The sequence below is a fragment of the Narcine bancroftii genome, chromosome 6 (genome assembly GCF_036971445.1).
Source record: "Narcine bancroftii isolate sNarBan1 chromosome 6, sNarBan1.hap1, whole genome shotgun sequence".
Lineage (NCBI taxonomy): Eukaryota > Metazoa > Chordata > Chondrichthyes > Torpediniformes > Narcinidae > Narcine > Narcine bancroftii.
In genome coordinates, this window is record NC_091474.1 from 189,341,626 (window position 1) to 189,366,529 (window position 24,904).

The window sequence follows — 24,904 nt, forward strand, 5'->3', positions numbered from 1 at the left end:
GCACTCTCACATGTGCACAAGAATAAAGATGGCCACATCCAGCCATCAGACCCTGGCATACCAACTAATAAGGTTAGTACACTTTTGCACATTTGGCCCTTACACCAGATATCTGGGTACCCTGCCAGTGCCCCTCTGAGGTCTGTGCTCAAGGCAGCTGCTTAGTTGCCCTTATGGTAGTATCAGCCCTTCCTCTGGGCAAATCCACGTCTTCCTAACTAAACATTCTTTATGCTCCAAGAATTCAAAGATCTTTGCAAATCATGTACTTAAAGTTTTAATTCATGACTCTGGTGAAGAATCAGTATTTATAATCATCTAATACAATTCCCTCCAGGAGCTTAATCGGGTAACATTTCCCTGCAAATGTCATTTTTAATCATTTTAGTAATTTTTCTAACTCTGATCCAAACTTGAGAGCAGAATCAGAATTTCTTGTCATGAACAGGTCACAAAATTTGTTATTTAGCAGCAACATCTTAGTGTAAGCATTTCTATAAACCACATTTCAAAAAGAAAATAGTGCTAGGAAACAAAAAAGACAAAATAAGGTAGTATTTGTGTCTCATTTTTCATTCAGAAATCTGATGGCAGAGGTGAAGAGGCTGTCCTTGTGCCACTGAGTACTCATCTTCAGGCTCCTGTACTTTCCCCCCTCCCTCTTCCACCCCCCCATCCCCCCCATTGGTAGCAAAAGAGTGAAGAGGGCATGGCCAGGGTGGTGGGGGTCCTTGAGCATAGAGGATGCTTTCTTAAGACACTACCTCTTATAGTTGCCCTCAATGGAGTGAAGACTCACAGGCCAAGTAAACAATCCTTGGGCACCTCCATAGCCTCCAGTGATGATTCCAGCCACAATGCTCTTCATGGTACACCTGTAGAAGTTTTCAAAAGTCTTTGGTGACATACCGAATCTCCTCAAAATCCTCACAAAGTATAACCACTGACGAGTCTTCTTCATGCTTTCATCGACATGTTGGCTCCAGTACAGATCCTCAGAGATGTTGACATGCAAGAATTTCAAGTGCTTGACCCTCAATGAGAATTTGTTCATGTTCTCCTGATTTTCTCCTGAAGTCCACCATCATCTCCTTTGTTTTACTAATGTTGAGTGCAAGGTTGTTGCTGCAACACCACTCAACTCGCTGATCTCACTCACTTCTGTATGCTTCCACATTGCAAACTGTGATTCTGCCAACAAACGTGGTGTCATCAGCAAATTTGCAGATAGCATTTCAATTGTGCCTGGCCAATTCCCGCCCCCCTTCCCTTCCCTCCCCACCCCCCCCCCCCCCCCCCGCCCCGCTTCCCAACAGCTAGAGGATAATGGAGCAGCTAAGATTACTGAAGAAAATATCAAACAATAAATATGACTGAATTAGTTGGGTGCATTCTTGCCGCATGCTAAAACAGAACTTTTGAAGTAGACTAATTCAGTTCTTTATTTTCCACCACTCTTATTCTTGTTTGTTTTATTCCTGCTACAATTTTCCCATGGTCCTTCATAAATCATGTGCATAGGTTTTATTTAATTGTGTGCACATCTTCCCACACTCTATTTCATAGGAACATAGGAAGTAGGAACAGGAGTAGGCCAAAAATGGCCCATCGAGCCTGCTCCGCCATTCAATACGATCATGGCTGATCTAATTTATGACCTAACTCCACCTACCTGCCTTCTCCCCATATCCCCTAATTCCTCTATCATGTAAAAATTTATCTAACCGAATTTTAAATATGTTTAATGAAGCAGCCTCAACCACTTCCCTGGTTAGAGAATTCGAAACATTCACTACTCTCTGGAAAAAAACTATTTTTCCTCATCTCTGTCCTAAATCTACTCCCCGAATCTTGAGACTATGTCCTCTCGTTTTAGTTTCCCCAGCCAGCTCAAAAAACCTTCCTACATCTATCCTATCCATACCCTTCATAATCCTATATGTTTCTAGAAGATCTCCTCTCATTCTTCTGAACTCGAACGAATACAATCCTAGACGATTTAATCTTTCATCATAAGTCAACCCCTTCATCCCAGGGATCAACCTAGTAAACCTCCTCTGGACCGTCTCCAAAGCCAGTATATCCTTCCTCAAATATGGAGACCAGAACTGGACACAGTACTCCAGGTGCGGTCTCCCCAGTACCTTATACAGTTGCAACATTACCTCCCTAGTCCTGAATTCAATTCCTCTAGCGATGAAGGCCAACATTCCATTTGCCTTCTTAATAACCTGCTGCACCTGCAACCTAACTTTTTGCACTCCCAAGTCCCTCTGCACAACAGCATGCTGTAGTTTTTCACCCTTGAAATAATATTCAGCTCTTTTATTTTTCTTGCCAAAGTGGATCACCTCACACTTACTAACATTGTACTCCATCTGCCAGACCTTTGCCCACTCATCCAGCTTAACTCTATCCCTCTGCAGACTCTCCTCATTACAATTTGCTCTTCCACTCAATTTCATCTGTGTTTTATTCCCACTATAATTTTCTGATACTGGAGTAGACTTATAAAGGTCAATACAACATCCTGGGCTGAAGGGATCATACTGTGCTGTACATAATGCTTATGTTTTAATTAAGCATGAATAATTTTGTTTAAATACAAGATCATAATACATTGAACAGGATCGCGAATTTAGTAAATTAAATACAAAGTTTATACCTTCTTTTTAAATCAGAGTTGTTATTTGGAAGAATATCAACGCATCACTAATTGGACATGGGATACTGGGTGTCCCATTCACATTGGACACCCTGGTATGCCGATTCAAAGTGGTTCGGCAAAGGTACTGCCTCTCTGGGCAGTTAATTCATGGATTGATTTGCACCCCCCCACCCCCCCACTCCTTACCAGTTTGGGAGCGTTCACATTAGTAGGTGAACCAGTAAATTGCGGTTAATTACTGGGTTCAAGTGCCAGTGTGAAAGGGCTATAGTCAGCAGACAAGATTGCAAGGATTAGATCACTTTTAAACTATAAGGTGCAATATATCAAATCCACAATATAATCATTAACCACAAACTGTTGAGTATTGTCATTCTGCAGAAATCTGTTATGGGATCCCTGCTCATTGTGATTTTCATGAAAAACTGGGACAAAGAAGGAGGGATGGGTCAGAATGTCTGCAGATGACACAAGTTGGAGGTGTTGTGGATAGTATAGAAGGTATTCATAAATTACAAAGGGATAAAAACAGGATGCAGAATTGGAGTATAATTTGAACTAAGTGTAAAGTGATCAACTTGGAACATCAAACTTGAGGGCTGAATATATGGTCAATGGTGTAGAGGAACAAAGAGATCTTGGGGTTCAAGGGCATAGATCCCTGAAGGTTGCTGCAAAATTTGATCGGGTAGTTAAGAAAATATATGGCATGCTGGCCTTCGTTAGTAGAGGAACGGAGTTCAAGAGCCATGAGGCAATGTTGCAACTCTATAAAACTCTGGTTAGACCTCACTTGGGAATATTGTGTGCAGTTCTGATTGCCTCACTGGAGAAAAGATGTAGATGGATTAGAAAGGAGGCTAAGGAGATTTACCAAAACATTGGTTGGAATGAAGAAATTGTCTTATGAGCAGCTAGGTTGACCAAGCTAGGGTTTTACTCTTTGCAGGAATGAAGTTTGAAAGGAGACTTAGAGGTATACAAGATTATGACAGGCATAGATAGGGTGGACAGTCAGCATCGTTTTCCAGAGGTGACAATAGCAAGTACTAAAGGACATCTCTTTAAGTTGAGTGGAGGAAACCTTAGGGGAAACATCAATTTTTTTTAATGTATGCACGGTGTGGTAGGTGCTTGGAATGCATTGCTGTTGGTCATGGTGGAAGCTGGCACAAAAGGGACATTTAAAAGACTGAGATACGGACATGGGTGCAAGGAAAATAAACAGGTATTGGTGTGTGGTTGGAGAGGGTTAGTTTTGTTGCAATGCAGGTTCATAAAAATCAGCAAAACATTGTGAGCCAAAAGGCCTACACTGTGCTGTAATGTTACATGCTCAAGATTGAACCACAATATATCAAATACCACAAGTGCAACAAGAACAAATTAAATAAAATTCATAGCAACTGGAGACAATAAGATCACAAGACAAAGGACCATAATTTGGCCATTTGACCCATCAAGTCTGCTCTACCATTCAAATCATGGGTGATGTATTTTTCCTCTCAACTTTATTCAGACTGAATAAAGTTTATTCAGTTTGGACTGAAGACTGTGTGCCGACAGAGGCTACAGGAGGGCTGGAGGCAAATCCATGGACACTCAGTGTCACAAAGGTGACTCTCCTTTGCTTCTCTTTCCCTGACTGCAAGGGGCACCAGGCAATTTGTGCTCACGGCAAATCTTTGTCTGGCTTCCAAAAGAATAAAGAAAATTTTGTGTAGTATCATATTTTTTTTTGTTTGATCACATGACAATAAAAATGACGATTCCAAAGGCCCTTTGGACCAGAACTTCCTGAATTTTCTCCCCATTTATAAAATATTCTACATCTTTATTCCTTCTGCCAAAGTGCACAATCATACACATCTCTACACTGTTTTCCATCTGCCACTTCTTTGCCCATTGCCGTAACCCATCCAAATCTCTCTGCGTTATCCCTGTTTCCTCAACACTACTCGTCTCTCCACCTATCTTTGTATCATCCGGTGACTTGGCCTCAAAGCCACTAATTCTATCATCCAAATCATTAACGTACAATTTGAAAAATTCCCAACACTAACCCCTACTAGTCACCAGCTACCAACAAGAAAAAAAATCCCCTTTGTTCCCACTCTTTGCCTTCTGCTAATCAGTCAATCTTCTATCCATGTAAGCATCTCTCCTTTATTACTATAACCTCCTACCTTGTTTAGCAAGTCACCTTGATCTCTACAAGAAGACCAGGTACAACTTGCTGAAATGGCAATTCCGGAGGAAGCTAGAGACAGAGTCAGACACACATCAGCTATGGCAGGGATTGCAGGCCATTACAACCTACAAAGTGAGGACAAACTGTGGCTGTGATGCTTCATTGGCGATGAGTTGAACACCTTCTATGCCTGCTTTGAGAAGGAGAACCCAACAGTGCCTATGAGAATCCCTGCAAAGGCCGAGGATCCTGTGATATACGTCTTTGAGGCCGATATCAGAACATCATTCAAAAGGATGGCTGGAGACTGGCTGAAAGGGTACCATGTATCAGAGCAGAGATGCGAGAGGGAGCAAAGCATCAGGCCCTGACAGTGGAAGGGTACTGAAAATCTGTCCCATCTAGCTAGTCAGAATATTAACAGACATTTTCAATCTCTCATTGCTACAGTCAGAGGTTCCCACACCTGCTTCAAAAGTGCATAAACCATCTTGGTATCCAAGAAAAGCAGAGTGAGCTGCCTCAATGACTATCGCCCAGTACCACTAACATCTACCATGATGAAATACTTTTGAGAGGTTGGTCATGGATAGAATTAACACGTACCTATGCAAAGGACTGAACCCACTGCAATTCGTCTATTGACACAATCGCTCCGTAGCAGATGCAATATCACTCCGCTCTGGATGTCCTCGAAAACAGTAACTCATACATTAGGCTGCTCTTCGTCAACTACAGCTCAATCTTCAACAGCATTATTCCTTCAGTGCTGGTCAACAAGCTCCAAACCCTTGGCCTCTGCACTTCCCTCTGCAACTGAATCCTTGACTTCCTCATCAGAATACCACAAGTCAATAGGAATTGGAAACAATGTCTCCTCCTCTCCATCAACACAGACACACCTCAAGGATACATGCATAGCCCACTGTTCTATTCACTATACACCCATGTCTGTGTGGCCAATTTCAAAGCTATCTTCAAATTTGCTAATAATACCACAGTTGTCAACAGAATCACAAGAAGTAATGAGCGTACAGGATAGATCAGCTCACTGAGTGGTGTCACACCAACAACCTTGCCCTTGACGTTTGCCAAACAAAGGAGATGATTGTAGACTTCAGGAGAAAGTCAGGAGAACACAAATCCAGCCCTCATTGAGGGTTCCATAGTGAAGAGGATCAAGAACTTCAAATTCCTGGGTGTCAACATTACCGAGGATCTGTCTTGGAGCATCCACATCAATGCAATCATGAAGGCGGCTCGCCAGCAGCTATATTTTGAGAGGTGATGGAGTAGATTCAGTACTTACATAGAAACATAGAAGATAGGAGCAGGAGTAGGTCATTCGACCCTTCTCCGCCATTCAACGAGATCATGGCTGATCTTAAAGTTCAGTACCCCGTCCCCACCTTCTCTCCGTAACCTTTAATACCCTTATACTGAAGAAATAGATCTAATTCCCTCAAATATATTTAATGAACCTGCCTCTACTGCCCTCTGTGGCAATGAATTCCACAGATTCACCACCCTCTGGGTATAGAAATTCCTCCTCATCTCGGTCCTAAATGCCTATTATCCTCAAACCATGGCCCCGGGTTCTGGATTTTCCCACCATTGGAAACATCCCATCTGCATCCACTCTGTCCAGTCCTGCCAGAATTTTATAGGTCTCTCTGAGATCCCCTCTCAATCTTCTGAACTCCAGCGAGTACAATCCCAATTTGCGCAATCTCTCCTCATAAGTCATTCCTGCCATTCCAGGTATCACCGAAGACTCTCAAAAACCTCTACAGCTGTACCGTGGAGAGCATTCTGGCTGGTCGAATCACTGTCTGATAAGGAGGTGTCAGCACCCGGGACAAGAAAAAAAATTGAGGATGGTTAACTCAGCCTGCGACATCACGAGCAGCAGACTCACTTCATCAAGGACATCTACAAGTGGCAGAGTCTTAAGAAAGCAGCCCCCCCCTCCAAAAGATACAGGAGGAGCCTGAAGACAAGGACAGCTTCTTCCCTGAATGATCAATCAACACCACTTTGACCTTTAGTGCGATTTTTATTTATTTTCATAAGGTGGTTTATATAAATGTTTGCACTGTGATCCTGCCATAAAAGAACAAATTTCATGACTTGTCCATGACAATGTATTCTGAATGTGAACAATTATTTTTAAACGTTTAACTGGGATTCAAAGTTCTAATGTAACCAGGAATTTCAACTGTAAGCCATCACTCACAATTCAGATGCGATTTCGATAACATTTTGCTATGCAAGTTGGGCAATTGACAACTTTGTGCGAAGTCGCATGCTTTTTCCGGAAATTTACCAATCCGACGTGTATTTAGAATGGGTGACATAAACATTTTTAAACATTAGTGTTTCACTATTACTTTTACACAAACAAGGAAGGCTCCCACATTGAAGAATGCAAGGCGACGTACAGATTTGTTTAGAAACGGAGTTAAACACTGCAAAGAAAACTGGGGAGCAGTTTAGCGCCCTGATCTCATCCACCTTAACAAAGAAAAACTTCCCGTAGAAAGTTCGCTATCAGTGATCAAATGAATCTTTGGCCAGTTTACACCTTGCAACTCGCTTCCAAGTTCGAGACACTTCCCAATATGGTGCTGGTAAGTTGCCGAGTGGAATCGTAATGAGAAGATTAGAAGGGAGGATGGACGCTCCCCGTTCTCCCTGGAGAGGTTGGTGCATTGAACAACACGTTCAACGTCAGGGTGGGGAAGGAGATGGTGGGGAGCGAGGCGAGGAGAAACCCCACAGCGGCCCGCGGTGGGAAAGGCTGCGGGACATGGAGGCGATGGGCCGGGTCATTCGGGTCGCTGCCGCAGGCTGAATGAAGCATGATCCTAGGGTCGCCAGGTTGCCCAGCAAACAGCTGCCAAGGGGCACAGACACCGAGCGGTCAACTGCTTACCGACGATGCGGAAGACTGATACCAGCGACCTCCACGGCTCAGGCGGCGCGCCCTCTGAACCCTCAGTCGTTCCACCCGTCGCCCATGCGCAGGCGCGCCTCGCACGTCCTGACGGTGCCCCAGTGCGCTCGAGTCTGATCTCCAAGCCCTGATCAGTCATGATGAGTCAGGTGACGGTTTGCGCTCGTTATTTGGCTTTCGACGCCCAAGCAGCAACTTGCGCGCATTTGTAGTTAGTCAATAAACCGACATGACATGTCAAGCAAATCCTTGAATTATTGAGAAATGCACAGGTTTAGAACTGGGAACAAAGCTGCAAGTGCATTAGACAGAAATGCAGCAAAGAATAGGGGGGATGTCCCATCAATAATTCACAAAACTTCATTTATTCGTTCAAAATACAGATAATAAGTAACATATATAACAATAAACTAAACATGAACGATATATTATATATATAAAAGAAAAAAAAGAAAGAAAAAAAAATCACAAAAATTCAGAGGAGTGAAACAATCTGGATTTTAATAGCACCACCAAACAACTATCCACCTCCTTGACTCATCAGAGCCAAAGGAAGGGGGTCGCCTGCACGGGACTAAGGGCAGGATCGGTCTCGGGAGAGGGGGCCAGTCGATAGCAGCCAATCATGGTGGAACCGTGGTTTTCCGCATTCACCCCTCCTTTTGGAGAAGAATCCTGCAGGGTGAAAACAAAAGAGAGTGAAACAAATGTGCATGTACATACTTGACGGATTAGGTCTAGCAGGACGCAGTGAGCAATGGTTGGTTTGGGGTGGCCGGCAGAGTGCGGCCGGAATGTCATAATCTGGTTGAGGGTTAAATATAAATGAATGTTTTCGTGTGAAATGTTTTTGGGATCTTTGAGCGTTTCCTGAAGCAATCCAATTTAATATATAATTATAATCATTATGTATTTTAGATGGGTTTTTTTAGTGGGGGAAGTAGGGGTTAGGGTTTAGATTGGATTTTTCTTTATATAAATCAACATGTGGTTACGAGCCCAAAGGACCCAAAACCCCAGCAGCAATAGACATTCACCAAGACAAGTGGTTTTTAAAACAAAAAGTTATTTTCAATCAACTTTAAACATGAAAACAGAATCAAACTTTAACTTATCTCTGTACTTAACTAACCTGAATTAACTCCCTTCTAATTCTAAGCGCACGTGTATGTAATGTGTGTGTAAATTTAAGAAAAGTTCTTTGGTCCACAGTTCAATCTCACTTCTCCTTCTTCCAAGTTTTCTGGGTGCAGGCAATTTTTATATTGTGCACAGAATTGAATAAGGATAAAGCTCAATGGTGGTATCTCAGTTGTGGAAATCCTGGAACAACAAATCTCTCTCTGCAAACCCTACAAGGCCCTCCCTGAGAAGTAAACATTTACCTTGCGAGCACCAAAGCCTGGTGAACTTTATCCCTATTCAATTCTGTGCACAATATAAGAATTGCCTGCATCAAGGTCTCACTGATGGGGAGGAGTCACTTGATGGAGTAGTGGCCGGTAGGAGAATACCAACCCTCTCCAGAAAAGAAGGAATAAAGTAAAGAAAAAGCAAAGCCACAGACACACAAACCACAACAAATAAAAAATAAAGGTGTGGAGGAAATGGCACCAAAGAAAGAAAAGCCAAAATCAACAGGAAGAAAAGAAGAAGGAAAGACGTTGGAAGAAAAAGGTGAAGGCCTTACCTGTACGAAGAAACAGGGACCCGCCGTGGAAAGAGGAGCCCACTCCCTGAGGTCACTGGAAACCCCGAAGGGTCATGACCCACCGAACGCAGGACTACAAGGATGGCTCACGGAGCCATGACAAAGACAACACCGACGGGAGGGGGGACCAGCTGTGGAGTGGAACTCCACAGCTTGAACAGCTGAGTAAGTCCCGACAGCAGGGCTCCCAGTGGGAAGATAAAGAAAATAATGGGAATGGAAGGGAGGAGAATGAAAAAAGGAAATCAGAGACTCAGTAGATGACCAGCTCAGAGGAAGAGGACCAACATCAAGACACCGTTAATTAAAAAAAATACCCAGCAAACTGAGATAAACAGCCCAACAAGAAAGTCAGAAGAAACACAGATACAAGGAAGAGAGGTAGAGGACACAGGTCCTGGAGTGGACTCAGGGGAAGAGGAGGGAGAACATCAAGCTCTGCACAGAGAAATAGAAGATAAAGGGAATTAGAAGATAGGAAATTTTTTGAAGAATATATGGAAGCAGTAAAAGAATGGGAGACATGAGATTTTAATGAAATAAAAAGAAGAATAAAAGGTACAGAAGAAAAAAATGAGTAGATTAGAGATGGTAATGACAGAAATAGGGAAAAGAGTAGACAAGGTGGAAGAACGAGAAACAGCCGTAGAAATGGAAGTGGATGACTTAAAAAGAAAATTGGAAGAATCTGATAAAAAAGTTAAAGAAACACAGGAGGTGTTAGCTCAGAAGATGGATATAATGGAAAACTATAATAGGAGAAACAATATAAAGATAGTGGGCCTTAAGGAAGATGAAGAAGGCAAAGATATGAAAGAATTTATAAAAGAATGGATCCCCAGGGTCCGAGGAATGCCAGAATTACAGGAAGGAATGGAAATAAAAAGGGCACACAGAACATTACCCCCTAAACCACAGCCACAACAAAAACCAAGATCCATTCTAGTAAAATTCCTGAGATATACGACAAGAGAAAATATATTGAAGGCAATGAAAAAAATGAGAGAAGACAAAAAGCCACTGGAATACAAAGGTCAAAAAAAATTTTTCTACCCAGACACAAGTTTTGAGCTCCTGAAGAAGAGGAAGGAGTTTAACACAGCAAAATCAATCCTATGGAAGAAAGGCTATAAATTTATGTTAAGATATCCAGCGGTGTTTAAAATAGTTATCCTGGGGCAGCAAAGCAGACTGTTCTCGGATCCGGAGAAACCATGAGAATTTGCAGAACACCTGCAAAACAGATAGAGAGATGAAGAGATGTAACAAGAACAAGAATGATGACAAACTTCATATAAAGAAGAAAAATAATGTATAAGTAAGGTCTCACTGATGAAACTTGCCCCATCAGGGTTTTCCAGATGGTAACCTCTTTCTTCAGGCTACCACCACAGAGTTCCATTCTGTTCCTCTTATTCCAAGAGAAACATCAGACAGATAGCACTTCCAGCCATCCGCTGCTCTGGAACTTTCTGTTTCCAACCAGCTCTTCCTGGTTTGGTTCAGCCGTGACTGTTCAGTCTCTTTTCAGTGTCACCCACACTAGCTGAGAGGGCCTGTTTTCTTTCCCTCCCTCTCTTTTCAACTAAACTGCCAGAAAGTCCATGTGACTCTCTCACTTGCAAAACCCCCCACCTTCTTCAGCAAACAACAGGAGTTCTTCTCCTTGGTCAAGCTGTTGTCTTAGATAAACGAAACCCGGGAGTGACCTTTCTGTGCACTCTGTCAAAACCCTTGAACCGAGCTTCAAACAGCCAGAGTGTCTCCAGTCCATTCATTTTATGACATCAGTTCAATTAGCACCAACTTGTGAAATGTGCATCACATTCTCCAGAGATCCTGCAATGTTATTGAATATGAATTCTTCAGTCTTTCAAATAAGATCTGTTTTAAAATGTGTCTACGTATGTAACCCATCAATCTTACCAAAATTCCCAAATATTTATAATCCATTATAATGCATTTCATTTAATTTTATAATAATATGATATATGGTCTGTTGTTTGTTATATATGTGTTGATCTTAATTAAAATAATCAAAAAACAATCAGGTTGAGGGGCTGGCCTGCTAACAGATTGCCGAGGGGCAGGAAAAGGTGTGTGGTAAGGTAAGGTAAGGTAAGGGAGTGTGGTGCTGGTACATCTTTGGCAGTAATAGTAGCCTGGAGTAAGGGGTAGTCTGATGCAGATTCAGGGACCCCTAAGGTGGGAATGGGTGAGAGTGTCTGTAGAAAGTCAGTGGTGGTCGAGGGGATCCCAATGATGCCAGATCTCTGATTGAGACCGTGTCTTCTTGCCCATCAGGGAAGGCAATGTAGGCATACAGGGGGTTGGTATTGGAGGAGGTGGACACTCTTGACCAGAGGGTCAATCTTAGATTGCCTGACATGCTTGCAGAGCAGGTCAGGTCCCACCCAATGAGGTAAGCCATGCAGGCAGCATTGTCCCTGAAGCAGGCTTCTGAGGGAAGGGAAACATCTGTTCATGAGGCATGCTGTTGGTGGCCGTACATAAAAGTGACCAAAAGGAGTGAAGTGTATCTGGGATGACTTCTTGCCAATGGGAGACATGGAGACCTGTGACCTCAGGGCCAGAAGGATGGTCTTCCAGACTGTTACATTTTCTCTTTCCACTTGCCCATTGCCCCTGGGATTGTAGCTGGTGGTCCTGCTTTGTGGCGATGCCCCTGGCCAGCAGGTACTGCCACAGCTCATTGCTTATGAACGATGTGGCCCAGTCATTGTGGATAAAGCTGGGGTACCCAAAGAGCGCGAAGATACTACGGAGAAGCTTGATGACAGTGGCTGTGGTAATGTCAGGACATGTGACGGCAAAAGGGAAATGGGAATATTCATCGATAACAGTAAGGAAACAAACATTCTGGAGGAGGGGAGGGGAGACGGACCCTTGAAGTCAATGCTGAGGGACTCAAACGGGTGCATTGCTTTGATGAGATGTGCCTTGTCTCGCTGGTAGAACTGCGGTTTGCATTCGGCACATACCCGACAGTTTCTAGTCATTGTCTGGATCTCCTCGACGGAGAAAGGTAGATTCCGAGATCTGACAAAATGGAAAAACCTGTAACTCTGGGATAACAGATTATTGTGAAGAGTTCATAGTTTGTCCATTTGAAGACTAGCACAGGTCCCACGGGATAGGGCATCCGGGGTTTCATTAAAGTTTACCAGATCTGTAGAGGATATCAAAGTTGTAAGTAGACAGTTAAATTCTCTACCTGAGTATTTTATAATTTTTTGATTTTGCCCCTTTGTTTATTATTAAACATGAATGCAACCACTCGCTGGTCTGTGAGAAGAGTGAACTGTTTCCCAGAGAGGTAGTGCCTCCAGTGGCGTACTGCTTCCACAATAGTCTGGGCCTCCTTCTCAATGGAGGAGTGGCAAATCTTAGGGTCTTGGAGGGTATGTAAGAAAAAGGCGACGGGGCTGCCTGCCTGGTTGAGAATGGCCACCAGGGCAAAGTAAAACACATCGCTCTCCATTTGGAATGGTGTTGACTTGTCTATGGCATGCATGGTTGCCTTGGTGATGTCATCTTTGATCTGTTTGAGTGCCTTTTGGGCTTCTTTTGTCAGAGGAAATATTGTGGCTTTGACCAGTGACCAACTCTTGTCTGCATAGTTGTGGACCCATTGAGTGTAGTAAGAGGAAAACCCGAGGCATCTTTTCAGTGCTTTTAGAGTATGCGGGAAGAGCAGCTCCACCAACGATGCATGTGGTCCAGGTTGGAGCCAATTATGCTGTTCTCAACAGCACAGCCAAGGATGGTCAGTTGTGCTGTCCAGAAGACACATTTGTCCTTGTTATAAGTCAGGTTCATGCATTTCGCTGCATGTAGGAATTTGTTGAGATTAGCATCATGGTCCTGCAGATCATGGCTGAAAATAATAACATTCTCTAGGTAGGGGAAAGTGGCTTGTAGATTGTAGCAGTCCACCATTCAGTCCTTTTCCTGTTGGAAAACAGAGACCCCATTTGTGACGCCAAAAGGGACCTGGAGACAGCACCTATGAGAGGGGGGTGCAGACAGAACATCGTACATGGGCCCAGGGTCCAAAAGGGGGCCCGGGACTCCCTGGAAAATCAGTGGGAAAAATTCAGGCAAACCTGGGGAAACGGAGACCTGAATGATTCAGGTCTTGGTCTCCCTGGCTCTGCCTGATCTCACCTTCCTTTTTTCTCTCACAGCAGCAGCCCACTCCCAGCCCAGACCCCGACCAGCGTGGCTCCTAACCAAACCCTGACCAGCGCAGCGCTCAGAGAAGGAGCACTGATTATAGAAATACTTAATGAACAGTTTGATTGCTTTTTGTTTGTTTCTCTATCTGACTGTAAGCAAAATATTGTCCTAACATGACGGGTTGGTTACCCTGCCAAGTAACCTTAAAAAGAATATTGTAGAGGCCTGTGACCCGCGCCTCGGGCCAACACCCAAAATGGCTGTCGATCGCAGCAACTGGCCAACCCTTACACAGGCTGAGATGCCTGTTTCCATAGGCCGTCAGTGAAACAGTGAAACTGGCCAACCACCACTGGTGGATCGTGGGGGGCCCAATCGGGGCCTGGACGCTGGAACTAACCAATCGGCAGCTGGCCCGCTCAAGCCACGGCCCGGTGGTGACATGGCTGATTTCACTATAAAAGGCAGAGCTTGCCCCTGGATAAACTCCGTGTGCGTCTTCTTTCTTCTGCGAGTTTCGAGCTGCAGTCCAGGAGCTACAACTGTGTGCTATAACCTGGCTGTAGCAGTAGCAACCCCACTACAATATAGACATAAAGGGGCACAAAATAGTCTGGCATCAGCACAGCCTGATATAGATTTTAATCAAAATCCTGTGCACGATTATCCAAATCAACTGCTCCTCGTTTGGGGATGAAGTTTCCAACAGTTTCTTCTTGCTCCAATTCTATAGGTGAATTAAAAGAACTGCTCTCCAGGTGGGACCCCATCCTTCAAGAACATGAGGTAAGTGTAAAGGAGTCACAGAAAAGGAGTGAACGGCTTCACGTTCATTATTTGTCCCCTAACTCACAAAATTAATTTATTACAGAATGCTCAAATCTTGTGAAACAACACATTTTGCTTGAGAGGCAATCTACAAAGTACTTTGCAGTTATCATAGATTCCACACCAGATTCTTCCCACATTGAACAAACATTTCTTTTGAGATACATACTTTTAAAAGAAATGCAGTATGAGATTCAAGAAAGATTTCTCAAATGTGATGATTGTAGAAACAAAAGAGGGGAAGAAATTGCTCAGTTGATAACTGATACATTGAAAGAACATGCTATTCCTGTCAGTGATTGTAGAGCTCAAGCCTTCGATAAAGGGGCGAACATGGCTGGAAAATACAACGGCGCATGAGCGAAAATACAAGAACAATGCTCAACGGCAATTTTTTTACCTTGGAGTTGTCACACACTCAATTTATGTGGAAATGATGCTGCTGAATGTATACCCAAAGCAATAATATTTATCGGAACAATTCAAACTGTTTACCACTTGTTCAGTTACAGTCCTAGGCAGTGGAAATTACCTCAAAACTGTATTGGTTGCTCTCTTCATGGTATGTCTGAAACAAGATGGTCAGATCGTGTTGAATGCGTAAAGCCTTTTGTAGCTCACTTACCTGGCATTAAATTAGCATTGGAAGACCTCCTTCAACTAAATTTGATGATCAAAACAAGAAATGAAGTCCATGGAGTTTTATTAAATGTGACATCTTTTGTCTGTGTGTTAATGTCATCTGTGTGATACAAAATATTAGTTGCCATAAATATTTGCCACAAGATCATCTAATCTAGAAATGCCACACTGGATGTTGAAGTAGCAAACTTAGAAACTCTCCTCACAGATCTGATGAAGCTTCAAAACAACTGGAAGGCAAATTTGTTGTATCAAACATAAAGATAGAAATAAAACTCTCCCTTAGATGTGGTGGAGTTAGTCGCAAGAGGGCAAGGCCTTATGAGGACAGCACACCTGATGCTAACTTAAAGGAAATGAATGACACAGAGGCCTTCTTCAGAAAGTGTGTGTTTTATGTTTTGGTAGACAACGTTCTAACAGGATTAACTGTTCACTTCAATGCTGTTAAGTAGTTGTCAGAAAAATTTGATTTCTTGTGGAAATATCTCACCATGTCTAAAAGTGATGTGAAGAGAAAAGCTTTATCTTTATCAGGGAAATATCCTGCTGACCTTAACGGTGATGATTTTGGAAAATAAATGCAACATTTACCCTCAATCCATAAAGCAAATTTTGTAAATGCACAGTTAAAGCCATTAGATCTTTTAAACTTGTTAACAGAGTACAGTTTTGGTGACACTTGTTTCAAAATGTTTGTATTAGCTTAAGAATACTATTAACAATTCCAGCAATAGTAGCTTCTGGAGAGAGGTCATTTAGCAAACTGAAGCTGATTAAGAATTATTTAAGGTCTACAATGTCTCAGGAAAGTCTTGTGGATTTGGCCAGGCCACATATTGAATCAAACATTGGCAGACAATTAATTTTCATGCTGTGATTCAAAATTTTTTCACACAAAAAACCAGGAAAGCTCTTTTTTTAAAGTAAACACTAAACCTATCTACCTTTATTTTTCACTTTACTACTAATTCTGTCTTCTGATGTTCTGATCTGGATTGCAATATAAAAGGATGTTTCAATGTGAATTCTTAATCCCTATCTGTATTGTAGCATAACCACATAATATGCCATTTAAGCCCTTAAGCATTTTATCAAGACACACACACACACACACACACACACACACACACACACACACACACACACACACACACACACACACACACACACACACACACACACACACACACACACACACACACACCTTTGAGTACCACAATAACTAAGATAATCATCAGAAAGATGCTACCATAATGTAATATCACTCCCCAGTTGCCTCTTAACATTTTAAAGGGCCACCAGCCAGAACATCCCTTGCTTCTAAAACCATGTAGGCTCACCCCAGTCTTCCCGATTTTGTGTATTTTCTCAGTGATATTTTGGGAGAGATCTGTAATATTAGAAGATTCATCAGGGATGTAATGCAGCACTCTTTCCCAATAAGAGCGTGCATTCCACCCTTCTCAGCGAGAATCAGGTCCAGAGCCATTCGGTTCTGTAGAAACGCGTGTTTTATTGCAATCATTTCTGTGGTTATAGCTGCTACTTGATTCTGGGCATGTGTCAGGCACAGGACAGTGCTGTGTGCTAACTGCTCAAGGGCAGATGCTAAATTAATGAACTCTCGCAAATTTCTATCTGTCCCACTGAGGGGGAAGGCATTCATCCAAAATCTTTTGCTCTCAGAAATAGCCCATCTCTGTCTATTCAAATGGGGGTGGTTCATAATTGGGGAAATATCCTTAAATAGGGAACTATATCTGCCAAATAGCAAGAGCCAGTCCATTGTCAAGTTGGTCATCTCTCCTGTGGGCTTTCTCCCCATGGAGCCAAGTGTAGGCTTATTCACTGGCATGGGTAACAGTTTAACTGCTATCCTGCTAGTGTTCCCAAGTGTTTCCTTTTCCTGGAAGTTACAGTAGTGTGAGAGATGAGTAAAACTAATATGAAAATATGAGAGATGAAGAAAGCTAGTATGAATATATGTGTAATGAATAAAGCCAGTATGAATAGGATAAGGGTAGATAATAGTATGTAGGAAGTAAAGTTAGTCTGAATAAGATAAGGGTCTTCCTAGCCTTAGAGAGAGTCAGCAAATTCCGCAAATGTAATTAGTAAGCCTTAGACAGAATTAGCAAGTTCTGCATATAAGAGTTAGTAAGCCCTGAGAGTTGGGAAGGTATGAATAAGGACAAAGGCAGGTGAATAAGGACAATGACATGATGGACACAGACTGGATACCCCCTGGTCCTCCAAGTTCACAGAAACAGCACGTAGGCAGACAGGATTGCATAATGCCAAACTTATCCAGGAGGCAGAAGAATGTTAGGGTTGGGGGGGGGAGGGTACTTCCACACTGAAATGAACTGTATAAAAGTTGGGTGAGCCCCAGTATGTGTGTGTATTCCCAGGGTAAGGGGAAGCACCCAACTTTGCATTGTTGTATAATAAATGATCTTTGTTCTCAATTTTTGTCTCGAGCAAATTCTGTGAAGGTAGCATACAGTGTTCACTTTCCTGTGACTAGAAACTCCAGACACCTGCATGTATGGCCAATGGGCAAGCTTATCATTGTATAATCTATAAAAGATCTAAGGTACCATCGCTCAAAGCACTGACAGCAACAATCATTCCCTGTTCTCTGGGAATAGGTCTCTCACTCCTTCGAGTGTATTTGGATAAAGCCCAAGTCGAAAGTAATTCACTTTGATTGTGGGACTACCGATATCGGGATCATACTGCTACCATGCAGCAGGACTTCAGCACATACCCAATACTGATCACTCTTAACTATCTTAGCATAGTGAAAACACAAAGAGAGAAAGGTGTTCTTCTTTCCCTGGAATGGACATAGTGGTGGTTTCTGAGGTGTTATCCCAGCGGAGTCGAGTTCTGAGAGTCCTTGTAAGGTTTAGGATGCAGGTTAACAATTGTGGATCTTGCATTTAGATGGTGGAGCCAGTGGCATATCTACATAAAGTGGCGCCCTTGGCCTGCCACTGATATCGGCACCCCGTGTAAAAAAAAAAGCACAAAAACACCCTCCAAATTAAACTCTTTGCTGTTTTCTTTATTAAAACTTCAGTGTTTGTGGCAACGTTCTGACAGTCTGATTGAGGAATGATGTACATTGTCATGGAATGTGAGTGAATGAGGTTTTATTAATATTCCCCCAGCCCTACAACTTTTACACTTCTCGTTTTATTCAAATTTATCAGCTTGGAGGGAAATCAGATGATAGACCATAGATAAAATTAATAAGGGTTGAACTTTCTTTGGAAGAGAAAATATTGTACTCCATTGGGAAGTTAAAGCTGGCAACAGGGTCGGTGCCAAAGGGGGGGAATTCCACCCCCCCAATAAGGTATTGTGACCCACCCGCCACATGGCCGATGTACTTGTAGGCTGTTTATTTTAATTCTAGGGTCAGCACCGATCTCCCCATTTATCTCTGGCTGGTGATTTACTTGACAGTTCTTATAAGGTGGAGCGGCGGCTCCACTGCCCCTGAAAGAACACACACAACCAGACGGGTTGAGCTCAGTGAACAGACTGGTTTATTGCAGGCTGCTGGGCTGTGCTTATAGACCTGGCTGAGAACTGCGCTGGAGGGCACAGACGTCACCCGGGCATCATGTGGTCCCCCAGTGCGGGCTTCTGAGCTCCGTGCTAGGAGGAAGGGAACACCACTGATGGCACCATTTTGGCCGGCTGCCCCGCCGCGTGGCTTACAAGCAAGGCCGGTTTGCCTGCCTAGTGGTGAATTGCCACACAGACCCCCCCCCCCCCCCAGAACCAGCGCCAATGTTCTTTTTCGCCGGGCAGCCTCGCTTCTTGGGCTGGGATACGTCCACGGGCTCAGTGGAATGGAGGTGCACTGGCTTCAGCCTATCCACGGTAAACAGCTCCCGCCTGCCATCAATGTCCAGCATGAATGTGGAGCTGGAATGCTGTACAACCCTGTACAGCCCCTCATACGGTCGCTGCAGAGTTGCCATGGTCAGGCCCCACCGAACGAAAACGTACTCTGTGGAAAACAGTTCACCGGGAACATGAGATGGGTGGGTGCCATACCTGGGCAGCAGTGGGGGGTTCGAATGAGTCCAAGCGAGCACTGAGGTGAGGAAGTAGTTCATACGATGACCGTTGGGGATTGTGAGGTGCATTGACGAACTCACCAGGTAGTGCCAGCGGCACACTCCAGACCAGCTCAGCAGATGACACCTGCAGATCTTCCTTGGGAGTGGAACGGATGCCCAAGAGCACCCAAGGCAGTTCGTCTGCCCAGTCGGGACCGGTGAGGCGGGTCATGAGTGCCGATTTAAGGTGACGGTGCAGACATTCAACCAGTCCATTGGCCTGCGGGTGGTAGGCCGTGGTGCAGTGTAGCTGGATTCCCAACCTGTTGGTGCGTTGTGCCCAGAGCACAGATGTGAACTGGGCACTCCGATCGCTGGTGAGGTGATCCAGGACGCCGAACCGGGTGACCCAACCATGTAAAAGTGCTCGGGAGCAGGAGTTGGTGGAGGCGTCTGGCATCAGGGTCGCCTCAGGCCAGCGAGTGGTGCGGTCCACCATCGTAAACAGGTAACGGTTAACCCGGGAAATGGATGAGGGCCCGACGATGTCCACGTGAATGTGGCTGAACCATTCCCGGACGTGCTTGAACCCCTGGTGAGCCTGTGCACCTTGGACGGCTGGCAATGGGTGCATGTTCTGGCCCAGCCCATGATCTGCTTCCACAGCCCATGTCACACAAACCGTTCTGCCACCATCTGGACCGTGGACTTGATGGACGGATGTGAAAGGTCGTGGATGTGATGGAAGACCTGCCTGCGCCACTGCTGGGGAACCACTGGTCGTGGAGAGCCAATGGAGATATCGCACAGGATGGTACCTTTGCTGCTCGGAGTCGGGAGGTCTTGGAACCACAGGCCCGTGATTGCGGTCTTGAAGGCCCTCGTCTCCTCATCAGACTTCTGGTCCTGGGCGAGCTGGTCAAAGTCGAGGCCAGGCGTCAGTGTGCAGTTGGCTGGTCGCGAGAGTGAATCGGCAACCACATTGTCCTTCCCCGCCTTGTGCCGAATGTCGGTGGTAAACTCCGACATGGAGGAGAAGTGACGCTGCTGGCAGGCCGACCAGGGATCATTTGACATCGCGAGTGCCTGGGTGAGGGGTTTGTGGTTGGTGAAGATGGTAAAAGTCCTCCCCTTCAAAAAATAGCGGAAATGCCGCACCGCCAAGTACATGCCCAGTATCTCGCGGTCAAATGCACTATACTTGCGTTCCGGCGGGCGGAGCAGGCGGCTGAAGAACGCCAGCGGCTTCCAATGTCCATTGACCTGCTACTCCAGGACGGCAGCGATGGCTGTGGCATAGGAATCGACAGAGAGTGCCATATGTAGGTCGGAGTGCGGGTGGGCAAGCATGGTGGCCTTTGCGAGCCCATCCTTGGTGGCCTTGAATGCAGTGCAGGCTTCTGGGTTCCAAGTGAGTGTTTTGTGTTTGGCTGTGATGAGGGTGAATAGCGGCTGCATGATGCGCGCAGCTCCCGGGATGAAGCGGTTGTAAACATTGATCATACCTGTGAACTCCTGCAGCCCCTTGTGGCTGTCCAGGCATGGGAACTCTCTGATAGTGGCGACCTTTGCAGTGGCGGGCGTGGCTCTTTCAGCCGTGATAGTATGGCCTAGGAACTGCATGGACTCTTTCCTGAACTGGCACTTGGCCGGGTTGATTGTAAGGCCGAAATCAAAGGGCGCGTAGGTGGGCCTTGTGTTGTGCTTAGTCCTTGCTGGCGATGAGGATGTCATCCAAATAAATAAAGACAAAATCCAAGTCCCTGCCCACAGAGTCCATGAGGCGCTGGAAGGTCTGAGCAGCGTTTTTGAGCCTGAACGGCATGCACAGGAATTCAAACAAGCCAAAGGGGGTGATGATGGCCGTCTTGTGAATGTCCTCAGTGTGCACCGGGATCTGGTGATATCCACGCACCAGGTCAACCTTGGAGAAGACCCTTGCACCGTGCAGGTTGGCCGTAAAGTTTTGGATGTGAAGAATGGGGTAACGGTCAGGAACTGTTGCCTCATTGAGCCATCGATAGTCTCCGCAGGGACACCAGCCGCTGGAGGCTTTCGGAACCAGGTGAAGCGGCAAGGCCCACGGGCTGTCGGACCGCCGAATGATCCCCAGTTCCAACAGTTGTGAAAACTCCTCCTTCGCCACCTGGAGCTTGTCAGGCGGGAGCCAGCGTGCCTTGTCGTGAACCGATGGGCCCTAGGTGGGGATGTGGTGGAACACCCCGTGGTGCGGCGAGGCAGCGGAGAACTGTGGCTTGAGAGTGTCAGGAACTCATCCAGGATTCACTGGAATTCGTCTCTGGGCATGCTGATCGTGGCCATCTGTGGTTGCTCCGATCGGGAGGCGTTGAGGCGAACGGCCTGGAAGGTACAGGCGTTCACCAGACGCCTACCTCAAATGTCCACCAGAAGCCCGTGTGCAAGGAGGAAGTCTGCACCCAGGATGGTAGTCAGGAGGGACGAGACGGTGAACCTCCACGCAAAATTTTGTTGGCCAATCTGGAAGTGGACCGTCTTGTCTCCATTCGTCCGGATTTCTGTTGTGTTGGCCAGACGGATGGGAGGTCCACAAGGTCGGTTCCTGGACTCGATAGTCCGTGGCTGGGATGATGCTGATCTGGGCTCCAGTGTCAACGAGGAACCACCAGCTGCTGACTGAGTCCCTCAGGTAGAGGAGGCTGTGTCCTTGGCCAGCTGCCGCAGCCATTAACAATGGCCGGCCTGGTCATTTCCCTGGAACAAGCAAGGCTGACGACAGTTCCAAGCCTTGGTTCCCCAGAGCTGGTGGTAGAAGCAAAGGCCTGGAGCGGATGCTGTGGCCTTGGTTATGCTCTTGGGGGTCCCTGCAGGAGCCGGATGCTCTACTGCAGCACTAGGGGTGGGCTTGGCGTGGTCGACCCCATGCCTTGTGACCTGCTGGACCACTGAGCCCTCCGGGAATCGTGTGAGCCATAGCTCTTGGGCCTTCTGGGTGACCTTCCTTGGGTCGGTGAAGCTCTCCTGGACCAGTAGCAGCCGGATGTCCCCAGGCATATGGTCGAGGAAAATGCGCTCGAAGAGTGGGCAGATGGTTGCTCACCCATGAGCGTGAGCATCTCGTCCATCAGCTCCATCGGGGACCTGTCCCCCAGGGCGTCGAAGTGCAGCATCCGAGCGGCGCACTGGTGTCTGGATAGTCTAAGGCAGGGGTGTCAAACTCAAATTCACCGAGGGCCAAAATTAAAAACTTGGACTAAGTCGAGGGCCGAACAAAATATTTATTGAAAATTTTCAACAACATCTTCATGTTTTCTCTCAACATATGTAAAGTTAAACTTTTTCTTATTAAAATAAACGTTTAATAATAGTTTTGGTTAAACTCTTTCCATAAGAAGCATTAACAAATAAGAAATAAAATATTCAATAAATAATATTTCTCTCTAGCCTTTAAGCCAAGGATCGCACGTTGCCGAGAAGCATGCTAGGGAGCGGAGGTCTGCAGGGAGCCCTCCCCAGCCCAGCCAGCAAACCCGAGCGGCATCCCCCCCCGCCCCCTCTCCCTCCTCCGCCCCCGCCTCCGCCTGCCGCAACCACCGCCAACAACCCAAGGAGTCCCCGCTGGTCTCGCCATCTCACCGGGAATACCGTGAGAGCGGTGGAACTCGTCCGCGACCTCCACCCCAGCGGAAAGTCCGATGCCCAGCAGCACCCGCCCACAGATGAAGCTCAAGGAGACGCGGAGGTGACCCACCACGTTCAGCCACATGGAGCTAGGCGGCAGGTCCGTTGTAGCTAGGCGGTGGGTCCGTTGTAGCTAGGCGGCGGGTCCGTTGTAGCTAGGCGGCGGGTCCGTTGTAGCTAGGTGGCGGGTCCGTTGTAGCTAGGCGGCGGGTCCGTTGTATCGGCGCCGCTGTGAATATCTAATTAACTTTCCCATTAACTATATCGGTGACTGCTGTGCCTGCTGTGGAAGTGCTAAAAACTACTATAGTAGTACTTGCTGCTGTGCGTGTGCTATACTTGCGCGGCGGCCAGCGGGCCAACTCTAATATATATTTAATATGATCTTGCGGGCCAAATACAATTATATCGCGGGCCAAATTTGGCCCGCGGGCCAGAGTTTGACATGTGTGGTCTAAGGGATCCGATAAGTACTCGCTTGATGGTCTCATATTTGTCTTCGGCGGGTGGGTGCTGAACGAGGTGCAGCATGCGTCTGGCGGTGGCCTGGTCCAGGGCAGCGACCACATGGTAGAATTTGGTCATGTTGGACAAAACCTGGCGGAGGTGAAACTGAGCCTCCGCGTGGCCGAACCAGGTCTCCAGCTCCTGAATCCAGAATTCAGGCAGTTTCACGGCTATAGCGCTGATCCCAGGCTCGCTCATGATGGGTTCAAAGACATTTGAACCAGTCGGGGTCACCAATTGTAGTGACAGCTCCACTGCTCCTGCAATAACACACACAACCAGACGGGTTGAGCTCAGTGAGCAGACTAGTTTATTGCTGGCTGCTGGACTGTGCTTATACTCCCAGACCAGACCTGGCTGAGAACGCGCTGGAGGGCGCTGACGTCACCCGGGCATCATGTGGTCCCCCAGTGCGGGCTTCTGAGCCCCATGCTAGGAGGAAGGGAACACCACTGATGGCACCATTTTGGCCGGCTGCCCCGCCGCGTGGCTTACAAGGGGGCCGGTTCACCTGCCTAGTGGTGAGCTGCCCCAACATGTAATTTCACTTTGTGGGGGTTGTGGCAAGCATTGCGCTTGATCCAAATTACTGGACCCTTGGCCTTGAACTATGCTTTCTGCTCACCACCTCTGTAGCTCTGAGCTCCTGTGCCACTCTCGTGTGTAGGTGGACATTCTCAGGGTTATCCCCCAACAGCATCTGTGGATACTTCCTGGGATTCCCCCTGGAGTTTCCTCCATCATCCACCTCCAAGTGCTTGCCAATGGTCCCTAATAATTTCCTAACCACTGAACAAACATTTCTCACGGACCTTGGTGACCTCTCCAAGCCATTTGGATGATGGGAGGTGGCTCTAGTTCTCTCCTGATCCTTCTGCCTCATTTGTAGGCAGTGTTGTGCCCAGTGGTCAATGTGCTTTGAACGAGCGTCCCTGCAGCCAAGGGTTCTGAAGACTGCTGGCCATACACAGACAGGTGCTTCCTGTCCATGTACTTCAGTAGTGGGGCGGAATCTGCTCGATGTTTCCTGTCTTCTCCCGCTGCCTTGGTACTGTGACAGCCTGGGGACTGGGCGGAGAGGCGCAGAGCTTGTCTGGCGCAGAGGTATTATAACCCCACCCCCCACCTCCACCTTGTCAGCTGATGCTGCTACCTCCGGTGATGAGTAAGCGGCCATCGTGGAGAGCTCTGTGCCCATCTCTGCTATCCAGTGCCCACGCCTCTCTCTCTCTTTCTCTCTCTCTCACACACACACACACACACACACACACACACACACACACACACACACACCCACACACACACACCCACACACACCCACACCCACCCACACCCACACCCAGACCCACCCACACCCACATACACACACACACACACACACACACACACACACACACACACACACAGAATTGGGTTTAACTTGACAATATGTTATATTATTAGTGGTTATTAATAAATA

At 46.1% G+C, this 24,904-nt stretch overlaps 1 protein-coding gene and 1 long non-coding RNA gene across 4 annotated transcripts in view; one reads left to right on the top strand and one right to left on the bottom strand.

Moving 5' to 3' along the window:
- Window positions 1-7,930, bottom strand: part of LOC138736885 (syntaxin-7-like) — a 71,063-nt gene extending 63,133 nt beyond the window's left edge. For all 3 annotated transcript variants that reach the window (XM_069887037.1, XM_069887038.1, XM_069887039.1), the window contains exon 1: window positions 7,795-7,930. The gene's annotated coding sequence lies outside the window, so the exon portion shown is untranslated. The remainder of the gene's footprint in view (window positions 1-7,794) is intronic.
- LOC138736886 (uncharacterized) overlaps window positions 7,226-24,904 on the top strand; it is a 39,628-nt gene continuing 21,949 nt past the window's right edge. Inside the window, exons 1-2 of the long non-coding RNA XR_011340644.1 lie at window positions 7,226-7,489; window positions 14,460-14,512. This is a non-coding gene — a long non-coding RNA (uncharacterized lncRNA). The remainder of the gene's footprint in view (window positions 7,490-14,459; window positions 14,513-24,904) is intronic.